The sequence below is a fragment of the Calidris pugnax genome, unplaced genomic scaffold (genome assembly GCF_001431845.1).
Source record: "Calidris pugnax isolate Ruff unplaced genomic scaffold, ASM143184v1 scaffold92, whole genome shotgun sequence".
NCBI lineage: Eukaryota > Metazoa > Chordata > Aves > Charadriiformes > Scolopacidae > Calidris > Calidris pugnax.
In genome coordinates, this window is record NW_015090823.1 from 1,652,768 (window position 1) to 1,666,851 (window position 14,084).

General features: G+C 42.7%; 1 long non-coding RNA gene across 1 annotated transcript; it reads right to left on the reverse strand.

Moving 5' to 3' along the window:
* Positions 1-6,815: 6,815 nt before the first annotated feature.
* On the reverse strand, positions 6,816-13,454 carry LOC106886739. Its single transcript, XR_001411730.1, has 3 exons — positions 11,271-13,454; positions 8,595-8,705; positions 6,816-7,623 (listed from the first exon to the last, which is right to left on the reverse strand). It is a non-coding gene; the product is annotated as an uncharacterized LOC106886739 (long non-coding RNA).
* Between the last annotated feature and the right edge of the window lie 630 nt (positions 13,455-14,084).

Consider the following 14,084-nt stretch of genomic DNA (forward strand, 5'->3'; position numbering starts at 1 on the left):
GGGTTTAATATTTTTCCTAGAACTTTTTTTTTTTTTTTTTTTTTTTTTTTTTTTTTTGGCCCCCGGGGGGCACAAAAAAAAAAAAAAAAAAAAAAAAATAGAGGTGTCATTTTCTTTTGATCACAGCTATGTATTTAACTCAGCTTGCTGCTCGGGGATCACTCCAGCCAGGCAGTAGAGAAGAAAACACAAATGGCGACATCACCTGGCACTGAGACCACCAGGAATTTGTAATTTAAACAGAGCAAGTTTGAGGGGTTTCCACAACTCCTCATATTTCTCTTTTGTTCTTTTGGTTGGGGGGAGGTTAAAAGTGAAATAAACGCAACCGAAAGAGACCTGTAAATTGTTCTGATCTTTAAAAAGGGGCCAAATCTCTGTAGTTCATTCAGTTCTGAACCCGCCTGTCCATATTACTGATGTGAACAGGTTAAGAAAGGAAAAAAAAACAAACCCCAAACGCCAGAACTAGGGATAAATTCAGAGCAGCTCTGAGGTAGACACTTGTTGTCCACTCTGAGCTGCACCAGAAGCTCCTTCCCTGTGCTACAGGCCATTCCACAACCCAGCAACGTACCATCTTGGGGCTGCCACCAGGCTGAGGTGGGTATAAATAAACTGGTACCCCCCTTTGCTAATCCTCTTAGGGACCTGGCTCGCAGGAAAGGTTCTTGCAGAAAAGGACTGAGAGGAAGTTTGCAGAGAGAAGCTGGAAAACAGAAAGGAAGAATGAATTTAATCACGGAGACAGGTTGAAAGGAAGAAGAGACCTTGGGAGGTCACAGTCATAGCAGAAAGCAGAGTAAGGACAAACTATTGCTGTTTTTTTCTGAGACCAATTGGAATTAGTGATTCAAAGAAGAGGACACAAAGGAGAAGGGATGCTCAGCCATAGAAGGTGCTTTGGGAACTTAAAGCATTAACTATAAAATCTTAAGGCCTTTTTGAGACAAGTCAATAATTTCACTCTAGACAAACTATACAGAGACCGGTTAGAAAATATCTTTAAAATAACGGTTCTACCTCAGCTATATGGACAGCACATAGGATAATATAGGAGAATAGTTTACAAATAAATAAAATGTCTTCAGTGGAGCAAAAAGTATTTACTAATACCAATGAAGAATTCCAAGGATGTGAGGAAAGGTACAAATTCATAGTGTGGGGCACACCCATGGAAAGCAAATTTGGGCAAAGGTATCATGATTTGGGCATTACCAGAACAGCGCTCTGTCAAGTGAGGAGTTTAACGACCAAAAGCTACTAATTTGAACCTCACTGTCCGATTCCACATCAAGCCAGCGATAAAATCACTTCACCTCTTCCTACCTTGCTCCTCCATGACATAGAACCACCACGACAACGCTTACCGTGTCCTTGGAGTGGTCTGAGGTCCTTGGAAGGAGGCTGCCGTGTCCAGATTACTTTTGTTATCCTCCTCTGACACCCTGTTAGTCAACAGAGAGGATGGAAGATTTTATCAATTCCCTTTCATCAACACCAATTCCTTTTGACCTGACTCACCACCAACTTTCACCTCCAAACCCAGTATTGAAGGAAGAGTATGAGAAGTGGGAACCCAGAGTTTCTTGTGTTTCCTCTACGGGGAGTTAATCTGCCTTTCTCCGTGAGTTCTCCTATACATACAGGATTTAACCAGACTCTGAACCCCAAATTTATGTGGATGAAGTCACGCAAAAAAGTATTACATCTACTCTTGCATGATTTACCATTTCCATATCACATAAGGCCCCTGAAAACCCTCACATTTCACATGGTTTCAGGTCCACCAAAAGTTTCAAATAAGACTCGATTCACTTAAAACACGATGAAAGCGCCAAGATCCTCACTAAAACTTCAGATAAATCTATCCTGTTTTGAGCTGGGGATGAAATTTCTTAAGATCTGAGGCTTTACAATGAAAATCTGACAAATTTTGAAGTATGTCAGTTCCTAAGTGATGGAGCTATATTAATATGTTAGCCTACAAGGTTGCTATGAAAAATTTCTGTCTGGTCAACATTTAATGCTTTTTTTAAATATACTTGAAATTCCAATAAAATGGTTACATGAAAAAGACGGCATCCCTAAATTAACTCTTATTTTTTTCTGAAAAAGCCAATAAAAGTAACACATGTTCAATTAGAATCTAAACTGCTGAACCTACATTTAACTTCCGAAACACGCATAAAGTTTAGGGACATTTTGGGAATCTGACCTGGCAGGAAAAGGAGAAAAATAAATTTAAATTAGAAATCTGTGAGACCAAAAGCAGAGCTAGAATGAATTATGTTTCAACAGGCAAAAAGTGCTTGGGTGAGTCGGTAAAAGAGAAATTGTATCTTAGTGATGGGAGGGCAGAGCCTGCAGCCCACACATCTGTCCCCATCACTGCCATGAATTCACTGTAGACCTTCAGTCCTGCAGTCTATTACCAATTCTCCTCGATATAAAGCCAACACAAATAGGTAACATAAGAAAGGAGTTGTGACTCTGAACCTTAATTATGTCTGTAAAGAGCCCGGAGACATTATGGGGACCTGAAGAACCTCAAAGCAGAGTCATCCTTAAATATCCCCCAGACCTCCTGTCAGGCTCTTGGACCTTTTCTTCCTTTTTTAAAGAGAGAGTGGAACTATTTAGAACTATTAAACCTGTTTAGAAAGGCCTGCAGCGACAGGACAAGGGGCAATGGCTTCAAGCTGGAGGGGAACAGATTTAGACTGGAGATCAGGAGAGGGTTCTTCACTGTGAGGGTGGTGGAGCACTGGAACAGGTTGCCCAGGGAGGTGGTTGAGGCCCCATCCCTGGAGATATTCAAGGTGAGGCTCAAGGAGGCCCTGGGCAACCTGGTCTAGTTGGGGGTGTCCCTGCTGACTGCGGGGAGGTTGGACTAGATGGCCTTTGGAGGTCCCTTCCGGCCTGGGAGATTCTATAATTCTATTTAAAAGAAAGAAAGAAATGTTTTTCAGGTTTTCTAGTTCTACAATTGGTGGTGATGACAGTGGTGAGAACTCAAAAGACCTGCTCCTGGTCCCAGTCCGGCCCCTTGATGTGCTGAGTGGCTGGGGCAAGTCTCTCCATCTCTTTGAGTTTCCTCTTCTGCCTGCCTTATCTGTGTAGGCTGCAAGCTCCTGGAGATGGGGAGGCTCTTCTCACAGGTTATCTACAGGACAGCAAGCTGTTTAGGTATTGCTGACAAAGAAATAACAGGCTTGGGGTGCTTTAATCCAGTCTGAAGACAGGTCTGGTCGCCCTTTCCTCTTGGGAACCCAGACACAGAGGGTTTAATACACAGTAAAACTCTCACCGGTGCTGAGAGTGTATTAAAAATGAGAAAGCCACATATCAAGAGGCACGTGACAGGCGAGGAAGACGTGGCAACCTCTGAGGACTTACGTTTGGCCCCTCAGATGCTGCTGGGCCAGAAATAGCAGCGGGACACAGGCACAGCAGCCGGTGTCCCCGTCCCGGTGCCGGTCCTCCCTTCTGCATCACTTCACGCTGCAGCCCAGGCTCTAGCACAGCCTCAACTTCAATTGAGCTGGTTTGATAATGCAAAAAAAGACGGTGTAACATTTTTATGAGCTACAAAACGAAGAAAACAAACAGGAGAATCCGAATATCGGATCACTTATTATGATAATAAATTACGTTCTTTAATTCGGATTTTTGGAGTGTAGTAACAGCCTTTTCAATATGATTTTGTTTGTGTAAAAGTAGCATTAGATGATGAATATTGTCAGTGTTAACTCTGTGCAGCTAATGAATGTCTGTGTCACCACGGAGGTCGGCCACGTGAAACATTTCTTCATAGAGATACACAGGATGCTCACTTGCAATTCCAATGTGACATGGGACATGACTGTCTCTGCACAACTCTGATCAGTCCCTCTGTCTTTGCAATACTCCTTACGAGGAATAAGGACCTCGATTTTATAGACAGTGAATAAAAACAAAGAAAAATAAGTGACTCATCCAGGATCCCACAGGGAGCCTGTAGCAGAACTTCAGGGTCTGCACCAACGGCTTAATCAAGAAAAAAAAAAAATTGTTCCACTGAAACGGAAGAGGCTGAGCATGGTCTTCGCCCCATCAATAATACAACAAGACAGGCCCCATGAGCTGAATACAAACAAGAATCCCTCACAGTGGAGACAATTTCAAAATTACAAAGCTAATTCACCTGGTGTCTGGGAGAAATCAGAACTCGAGTTTCCCTGGAACAGCGAACACCTATTCCCTGGGTGTCCATGGCCACAGAGAACCACGATTCTGACCCCAACACACAAAGAACCCCCCCAAACCAGCCTATACCTTTAGTGATTCAGTAGCAGCACTTAATTCTTACGATTTGACCCACACAGGCAGCCTCATGCTTCATGCTAGAACGGGCTGTCCACACGGACCCAACTGCGCCAGCAGGTCCCAAGTCATTATTTGATCACTTTCCTGCTTAATTGCCATTTTTAATTACTTGCATGGTAACAACAAAAAGTCAATCTAGCAACGGAAATCCATTCTTTGAGCAACTTGTGCCTTTTTTTCCTTAGATGCAAACTATTGCTACATAAGCCATTCCTGATTAATATGGGCCCCTCACGGGAGAGCCACTGCCTGTCTACTGATTTAATTTCCTACGTCGTCTCTTCTTCAACCGACAATTCGAGTCCCTAAAAAGTCAGGGCAAAAGATCCCTTATTTTATCGTTACAAGATGACAGTGTTTTTTCCCTTGCTGTTTTCTTTCAGGAAGATATATTAGCACTACATTTGCTCCTCCATGCGGTGGGATTTCTTAAATAAAAACGTATGTTATATATGTATGGACTTGGAACCAGAGCTGCATTAGCCTATTAACTATCCACATTTGCTTCAGACTTGGCGAGCCACCTAGAAAACCTGCCAAGACCTTTCTGGCAGCCTTTTCCCACCAGTTCCAGGAAAACATGGAATATTCAAAGAATTTTAGGGCCTCCCAGCTTCGTTTGTCACCACTCTCCTTGCCCACTTAAAACTAAATCACAGGCAAATTGCTCTAATGCCCTATTAAAGATTTAAAAATGGCCTTCTCCACAGTAGGGTATCTGAGGACAAATCTGTGTTAATATATAATGCAAAGCCTGCCTTAATATGTAATGCAATGTGGCGCGAGGCAGAGCAAGAGCTTCGCAACAAGCCAGGGAGCTGCTCTACAAACTTGGAGCTCCCCAAGGGAATTCTGCCCCTGTCTGGAGTTTTTAAACCTCCCTCAGATAACCAGGCAAAGGAGAGATGCATTTTGTCCTCACCGCTGAGGTTTCGGGCCCCTTGAGCAGCTCTGCTGAAGATAAGCTTGAGTCCCACCACATAGAGCTTGTTGACAAACTAATTTACAGACTTCAAGATGACCAAATGACATGACTCCGTCACTGAGATTCAGAATAGGATTCGTGGAAATGGCAACTGGAAGCATTTTCTTTGCAACCGAAACCAAGGTCTAACTCCTTTTAAAGCCAGGGCAGGAAAAAGAGACAAATCCTGCTGTCATTTGCATGAGCTAAGTTATTACTAACCGAGAGCGAAAACTGGCCCATCTCACTCGCACAGCTTCCCCCAGTTTTCAAACGCAAGAGGAGCCTGCTTTAAATAATTTGAAGAGGCTTTTTTATTACACGGAAAAAGCCTCCCTGTGATTTCAGATGTCAAGTAGTCTTTCTTAATTCCTCGCGCTAATTTATGGATGAAACGTTTAACCCTTGACTTCAGTATGGATTGAGTGTTCCTTTCTCCCCGAGAGCTGATGGAACCCAGCACCCCCAGAGCCCTGCACTCACTGGGCCATTCCTACGTGTCCCTCAGAACCTCCTGGCTCAGGTTTGGTGCAGGATTGACTCACTGCACGCCCGCTGTCTGGTAGGCTTTCACCTTGCATCCCGATAGTCCAAGAAGTTACCACACACTCCTCTTTGCTCCTTCTCTGGCTCTTCAACTCATTAGTCACCGTTGGTTTGCAACTTGCTACTTGGCAGCCATCTGACAAATATATATATATATAAAAATGTTAGCACGAAGATAAAATAACTTATGAGATCCCCACTTCTTCTAACATACACAGCAGTGAGCTGCTGTGCATACCTCCTGAGAGGCTGTATGCACCATGAAATGAGATTGTGGATACATATTCTGCAAATATTCTACATATCTGACTATATTCTGTGGAATATAGTCAAAACAGAACATCCTAGAACCCCTTGCAATTCCAGCAGAGTATGGATATCTTCCCCTTTTACTGAAGAAAGAAGAGACTGAAGTTCTTTAATTCTGTCACAAAGTCCCTTTATGAGATGCAGCAACCAACACAGGGGCCATGTGGATCCATTACAGCACCCTGGTTATAGATTGCTGACCAGAGATTTCTACCCTCCAACCCTACAAACAGACAGGATTCCACAGTCTAACTACATCATCACTCACGTTGCAAGTAGCAGACACTGGTTTTATTTTTTGCCACTAAGACCTACAGTGTTTAACTTCTCATTCAGCAACTGTTCTCACACACGAACGAAGGGAAACACGTGAATGAACTATCTTAGGGCTCTCGTAAAACAAGTTCTCCTTTCACATTTCAAAAGCAACTGGGAGGGCAATTTCCAAAATCAACTCTAACCACAAGATGTGTAGCGGGGAGCAATCGTATCTCGCCCTCTTCCCTTCCCATTTCCTTCCTGGTTTTCTTTCTCTTCCTTATTCTTTTTTTAAAATCCCGTCCTCCGAATCTAACAACCTCATTTATGAAAGGAAATGGAAAGCAATGGGGAAGCTGTGGCATCGGAGAGGCTGCAAACACCACTATTGCAAACCACTCTCTGATGCCACAACTGCTATTCCTTGTCAGAAGAGATGAGAAGCCACTTCAAACACAAGAAAAACAAACTTGAAAACGAACCCACACCAGTGGCACTAATCCCGGAATGGGTTTGACCTGCTATTTACAACAATTCCTAAAACATCACTTAAGGAATACAAAGGGTCTGCCTACACTCTTCAGGGAACTGACTGTGGTGACCCCAAACCCACCACCAACCTGAGGGGCTGCAACCACAGCGTGGGTGTGAAAGCAGGACCAGGTGTAACCCTCCTCACCGTTCCTGAAACTTTTATTATGTCTGGCAATACCAGGCTTCCAAGAAATGTATCTAACGAGGAAGGAAGAGGTCATAACGTACGTTTGGATGCAGATCTGCAACCCAACTGACCCGGCTGTTGTACACAGCCCTTCCAATGATACGCTGCCTGGCCTTGGGTAAGTCATTCACCTTCCTCTGCTCTCCTTTCTGGATGGTGGTCACACAAAGAACTGGAGGTGGACCATGCCATTGGATATTTAATACTGCTGTATTGCAGGTATTCAATATGCCAGCCCAAGTGAAGGCCAGGCATCTACCAACCCTTCACTTTTATTTATCAGTGGCAAACCATGGGCTTAATCTTTTGCAGAAGACAGACAGAGACTGGGTCAGAATCCAGACTTCTCTAACATACCTTCTCCAACAGTGCCAAGTTTTAGTGACTTTGGTCAACCAAGAGCCATCCTTCCCACTGGTTCTTCCGTGGTCTTGAATTGTTGTACTTCATCCTAAACCTTGAAACATGAAGTCTAAACTCAGTTCTAAAGTTATGATAATGAATTACCATAATTCTATATATGCTTATTAAAATCGTAAGTATCTAATCTGTTCTAGACTTGCAAACTTCCCATTAACTTCTAAAAGCAATTAGGATCATTTTTTAATTAAACACTGGTGGAAAAGAACTGCATTTTCAATTTGTCACCATTTAATTTCACTGCACGTCTCCTTGTATTCACTTTGTGAAACTATGGGAATTTCTCAGTCTACCTTCTCATTCTTTCTTTTATTTTCAGTACAACGTCTGGGTTTTTTCCCTTTCTAATGGGAATGGTTCCAGTATATCAATTTCAGGTATCTCCCTGCTTGGGACCATTTTTGCTGGCAACTTTTTGAGCCACTCTTCCTCTCCTTAGATTTGGTTGTTCAGCTCCTGTGCTGCACACCTTACTGTCTCTGGTCCCAAAAATCCAGACAGTGCTCACATGAGTTCCACATCAGTATTGTGCAGGGATTCATCCACTCCACACTCATAATAGGATCAAGCCCTAAAATGTTCATAAAAGCTTCCATTCTTGGCTTCAGCTTTATATCTGTACTGGATCTAGGAACAACAGGCAACGAGGTCTAGTTGCTTATCAAGAATTCAATGAGGAGTAAACAAAAGACCAATAAAATATCTGTCTTTACCAACCATTTGCCCGACTGGTTATGGCTTTCTTGGATGTTGACAGTTGCGTGTGTAAAAAATGGCCCGTTCACAAAAATACTCTTACACTATGATTGTTAGACATGACATTTGCATGTCACTGTTAATTATAAATGACTTGATCCTGACATCCCGTTAATACCTTATGAAAGCCATAATGAAGCCCGAAGAGCTGTGTGTCACACCAGTAACAGAGACAAACTCAGGGAAATCACACTCTTGTCACCAGGCCTTGGCAAAGGGTGGAAGGGAAAATGGCACAAGGGTGACTCACACCTGGAGTGGACTTATCCTCCGTGACCCGAGAGGGGCCAGGGAGAACCCTGCACCCCAACATTTCCTCCTCTGGGGCACGACGCAGTAGTTTGACTACCTGGATGCAGGAACCTACAAGAACATAGATGGAAAACAGAAATCAAGGACTCTATCTATATTGGCTATACCTACACTGCTCTTAAACAGTACTCTTAGAAGTGGGCTTGTGCATGGGGGGCTTTTTTCTTAAAAAAGAAGTGGTTGTACATCAAGAGATGGGCTGGCAGGAGCCAGGGAGAGTCTCCAGACCTGGTGAGGTCCCCACCTGGGGGCTGACAGCTCTTTTCCCATAGGTAAGTGACTTCATCCTTCGAGCAGCAGCAGCTGCCTCCTGCTTTTTAAGAAAATAATTGCTTGGAATATTTCTAGCCAGTGGCATTTCATTTGCAGTACACCTCAGAGAATCTCGGGTCACCTAAACGGAGAGGAAGCTGCCTCCTGAATGTGAGAAGGAAGCAGGGAGAGGCAGCAGCAAGAAGGAGCCACTGCGTGTAACATGGAATGAGAATTTCAATTTCTTTCCATATCTGCCCCAGAAACCTGATTCTTGAACTTATTTAACCAAGAAACAGGGCCATGACATTGCACAAAGAGGCTAATTTCACCCTATTGCATCTGAAAAATTATTTGCTCAGGGAGAATACATTTTATATTTTCAATATATAAATCTAAATATATGCAACTGGGACTGCCTGAAGCATCAGCAGAGTCAGGGCAACTAGAAGTTTTATCTTCTTTAATAAAGAAAGGAAAAAGAAGGGGGAGGGAGGGGCGTTCCCAAATAAAATGTTTTGGATCTTCCTCTGCTATGGGAAATTTCCAAATGTCAGATTTCCTTTCTGTTCCAGTTCAGACTGGAAGTTTTTATCGTAAGGTTAAATCTTGGTAGCCCAACACCACGCACATAGGAGTTTGTCTCAGACTGAATGGACATAGAGCTGGTCTCAAAAACTCCTGCTGGAAATGTTGAACTTCACCTGGTTTCGTATCTAAGCCACCAAACTACGAAAAGGGCAAAGAATGAGAAGGAAAAAGTTAGTCAAAAAGAGATGTGTGTTCAGATCTCTGCTCTGGCCTCAGACTGCTCATTTCCAACAAAAGATTCCAAATACTGAGCTGGTCTATACCAGCTAATTCTTTTATTTTCCAATTGCACTGTGCAATATCTACATCTAATTGAAAGGACATCTGTTTCCCTTATAGGTTATAGTTTTTGACTCTAACACACACAAAAAGAACTTCCTTCTTCAGTAATTTACAATTTCAATAGGAGAGAGTAGCAGCATTTCTGAGGTCTGGGCTTTGAATCTGTGTAATGGAATTGTCTTATTTTTAACTGTCTGAGCAGCTTTCAAGCAGAAGCGTGTTAGAATTCATATTAATTTGTGCAGTACCCTATCATCATCATAATTTAGCTCACAAGGTTGCTGTGCTTGGAATTCCAGTTATGACATGAATTCTATACATTTTATACAGATTTATAAATGGCATCAATAGAACACTTAGGGCCTTATTCATTAAACAATGAGTCATTCTGGCATTCCATTCTATTTCATCCCAGTTCTTACAAAACTTTTATGTACAAATTTGACTGTACTTAACGCATCTGATTTAGCAGCAGCAGTGTTGCAGCATAGTTTCAGTTGGGTGTGGAAATAGATGAAAGGCATTGTTTAAAAAAAAAAAAAAAAAAGAGAGAGAGAAAAAAAAAATCCCTCTAACGGTGAAAGTTTCTGAGTTTCAGCCTCCTTTCCAAAGGACCAGCATCCACATCCCAGGAAACAGCCATGTTTTTCTCAGCATCATGGGCTGGACCTCTCCAAGGACAGCTGGGAGGCAGCACAACAGAGTGGTCAGAAGATGCTCAGGGGGTCACAAGCAATGGGGTAGTGATTTTGTGGATAAGGAGAGTTCCTCCTCCTTCAGGACTCTCAGTCTGCCACTGTCCACAAGCCTCACAGCCATGTGAAAACACAGAAGCAGGAGAAAATCTGCAGTAATGCACTATTGCAAGTATTTTCTTGCTGCCCAGCAAACCAGAAAAAAAAATAGTATTTCTGAATACAACACTTCAGTAGTTATTCTTGATAGATAATTTCAGTGGTACACTACAAGAGACTTAAAGGCTTCCCTTAGTACACAGTTTGCAACTGTGGCACCAGCAAACTAATGATGGTGCAACATGATTTTTCAAAATAATTTCCCTAATGACCTAGAGCTTCCAGATGGACTGGTTATATATTTGTGTGTGTGCGTGTGTTTTAAACGAAAATTGAGTTGAAAATAAAAAGATTAAGCCCAAAGAAGACCTGTCACCTATCTTTTGGGAACGCATCTATATTACAAATGGTAATAGTATGTCTACACAAACTAGCAGTAGATCTACACAGCAAAATAAAGGACCATCTTTTGGTAAATTCTAGCTTAGCCTGGGCAGAGCACATAAAAAAGTCATGGTTTTAGCATGCTCTAGCAACTGGAGTGCAAAATCTTCAGGGACACACTGGTTACCAGCCAGTGGGAATCTGTTTGAACTGTTCTCATCACCCCACTCAACCCAGTTAATCCAGGTAAACGGGCACATGCTACAAATTGCTCTCCCATTCATAGTTTGGACACCTCAGCACTCTGTTTTACCTTCTCTTTGTCCTTTCAACCTTCTTCCTGACTGCTGGATATATGGCTGTGATTTCTATGGTTTCTGTAAAGCTTGCTGGAGCAGAAGAGTCTCGGAAGTCAAATCTGTCTGGGATTAGAAGCTCCTCTGTCAAATCTGACTGGGATTAGAAGAGAAGGTGTTGGGAAGAAAGAAGGCACAGACACACAGACGTACACACGGCACACGAGCCCACTGGCTGTCTTCTCATTGGAAACCATCCCAAGACCTCATCATTCCTCGGATGCTTGTAGTTTTCCTCATCACGTATGTAAGCATCAGTGCCTATTTTTGGTCTTCACCCTTAATAAGCCACAGTCAATTTGGAATCCATTTCACCCCATATTCTTGTGCACAGGACACTACCAAGCGGTCACCATGCCAAGAAAAGCACACCACTATCTGCACCCACCAGGGTTGCCTGCTTAAGTAAAGCAAACCATCTCATTTTCAATAATCCTCTCCCCATGGTAATTCTGGTACTTCCCTCCGTTACAGACTTGAAGAGACAAAAACAGGATCGAAGTTTACATTTCATTATCGTAGGACAAACAATTTTCGGGGGGGGTGGATTGTTTCTTTTTCATTTTACATTCCAGTGGCAGCGTTCTCTGAAAAACCAGTCACTATCTCTCTGACTGTTCTCAGAATAAAAACTGGGAATGGAGCTGTAATGGAAAACAAGGGAAACAGGACACTTTTGTCCGTTCGTTGCCCAAGCTGAGAGAAACAAAACTGGCAATTAAAGGAACTGTTCAGTGCGAGCCACCTTCCTTTTGCTTCCTCCTCTTTTAATCTACAGCTCATGAGTTGTTCCTTTACTCATTGCAAAAGGTCCATAATTTTAACACTGCCATATTCTCCTGGAAATCTATTTAAATGGCATATGATAGAAGCCATATGATAGAAGCTTAATTACATAGAGGGCATATGGAAGGCATATGACATAAGGACATATGGAAGGCATATGATAGAAGGGCATCCGAGGACATATGATGGAAGTCTAATTAATTGACAATACATTCCTCTCATCAGGGGGAGAGCTGGAATGCTATTTTGTTCAGAAGAAAAATATGCACATTGAATTGTGCTTATTGTCAACTTCAATGTACCACTGACCATTCTCCTTTCTAATTATTATCCCTCGTTCTTTGGCGAAACATAATTTGATTTATATACATGATTAACACACTTAACATGCAGTTAAGCTTGATAGCCACAAATGTGTGTGTTAGGACAAATAACCCCTATTTTTGAACCTTATGAAGGTCCCTTATGTCTGTGCAAAGCAGATCGAAAATGCTATCATCCAAAAAGAGAGGAGTGTTCTTATTAGGGAGTCATTACCACTCATTTGTAAAGCTATTCCTAGAGAAGTACCAAACAGGTTAAAAAAAATAAATAATAAATCGACCCTTATGGAACAGCTCAGCACTGGCTGGGAGTCAATGCAGCTCCTGGATTTACAGCTGAAAAACTGCACTTACATCTGCAAAAAGATGGGAGAGGGAATAAGGTACAGCTTAAAATGTGCCAAAAACATTGCTCTTTTTTAACTACCTGCGTATGTTTGATGCTTGTGCCTTCAAGAAATGCAGAAGCAGAGCCGTGTTAGCCCTGATACCTGCCTTGTCCTAAGGAATCAGGGAGTTTCAAACCATGGCAGTGATATCCATAACCTCTTTGAAAACAAGATGAAATAAAGTCCCACTAATCCACTCTTTGAATAACTAACAATTGAGCTCTGGGTAACACTCGAGAAACCAACAGCTTGTCTTTGAGTTCAGTAAACAAGGATTTGCAGACATTAAAGTTTTTAAGCGCCATTTTACCAGAAAAAAAACCAAAACATTTTTCTAGGTTATTTAGATACCTTGAAATATTTTTACCTTTTCCACACTTTTAGATTATACTAACAAAATGAACCCTATGCCAGAATTAGTCATATATACAGTCAAAAGACGCAACATAGCTCATGTTTGGGACACTGATCAAGCGTTAGGGCCACCACCTTCATCCAGGCTGCCAGGGGACCTGAACCCTCAACAGAGCCAACATCAAGACCTTGACTCGTGTTCAAACTTTACCAAATAAACTCCAGAGTTTCAGAGGGATTTTTTAGACCTTAAATAGTTAGGCAAATAAAACTGTAGACTTCAGTAGCAGCTAAGAATATTAGGTATATTATCACAGAATCATGGAATTGCCCAGGCCGGAAGGGACCTCCAAAGGCCATCTAGTCCCACCCCCCCACAGTCAGCAGGGACACCCCCAACTAGACCAGGTTGCCCAGGGCCTCCTCGAGCCTCTCCTTGAATATCTCCAGGGAAGGGGCCTCAACCACCTCCCTGGGCAACCTGTCCCAGTGCTCCACCACCCTCACAGTGAAGAACCCTCTCCTCATCTCCAGTCTAAATCTGTTCCCCTCCAGCTTGAAGCCATTGCCCCTCGTCCTGTCACTGCAGGCCTTTCTAAACAGGTTCTCCCCAGCCTTCCTGTAGGCTCCCTTCAGGTACTGGAAGGGAGTATTATTGCCTGCATTTTAGACATGTAAGTACATTAGAAATGAGGTCTTTTGCCCAGGACTACAGGGTCACCACGTGCCCATTCTACACACAGCTCCTCTACAAAATCTGGGCTTTGGCTCCACAGCTCCTGAACCCAAACCACTGTGAGGGAGAAGGAACCCACCTCTATTGGATGCATCCAGGAGCATCAGCCTTGGAAACACCTCATTTAGCTGTACAAGCCTGGGAAAAAAACCCCTGAAGAATCACCATTTTAGCTGCCTGTAA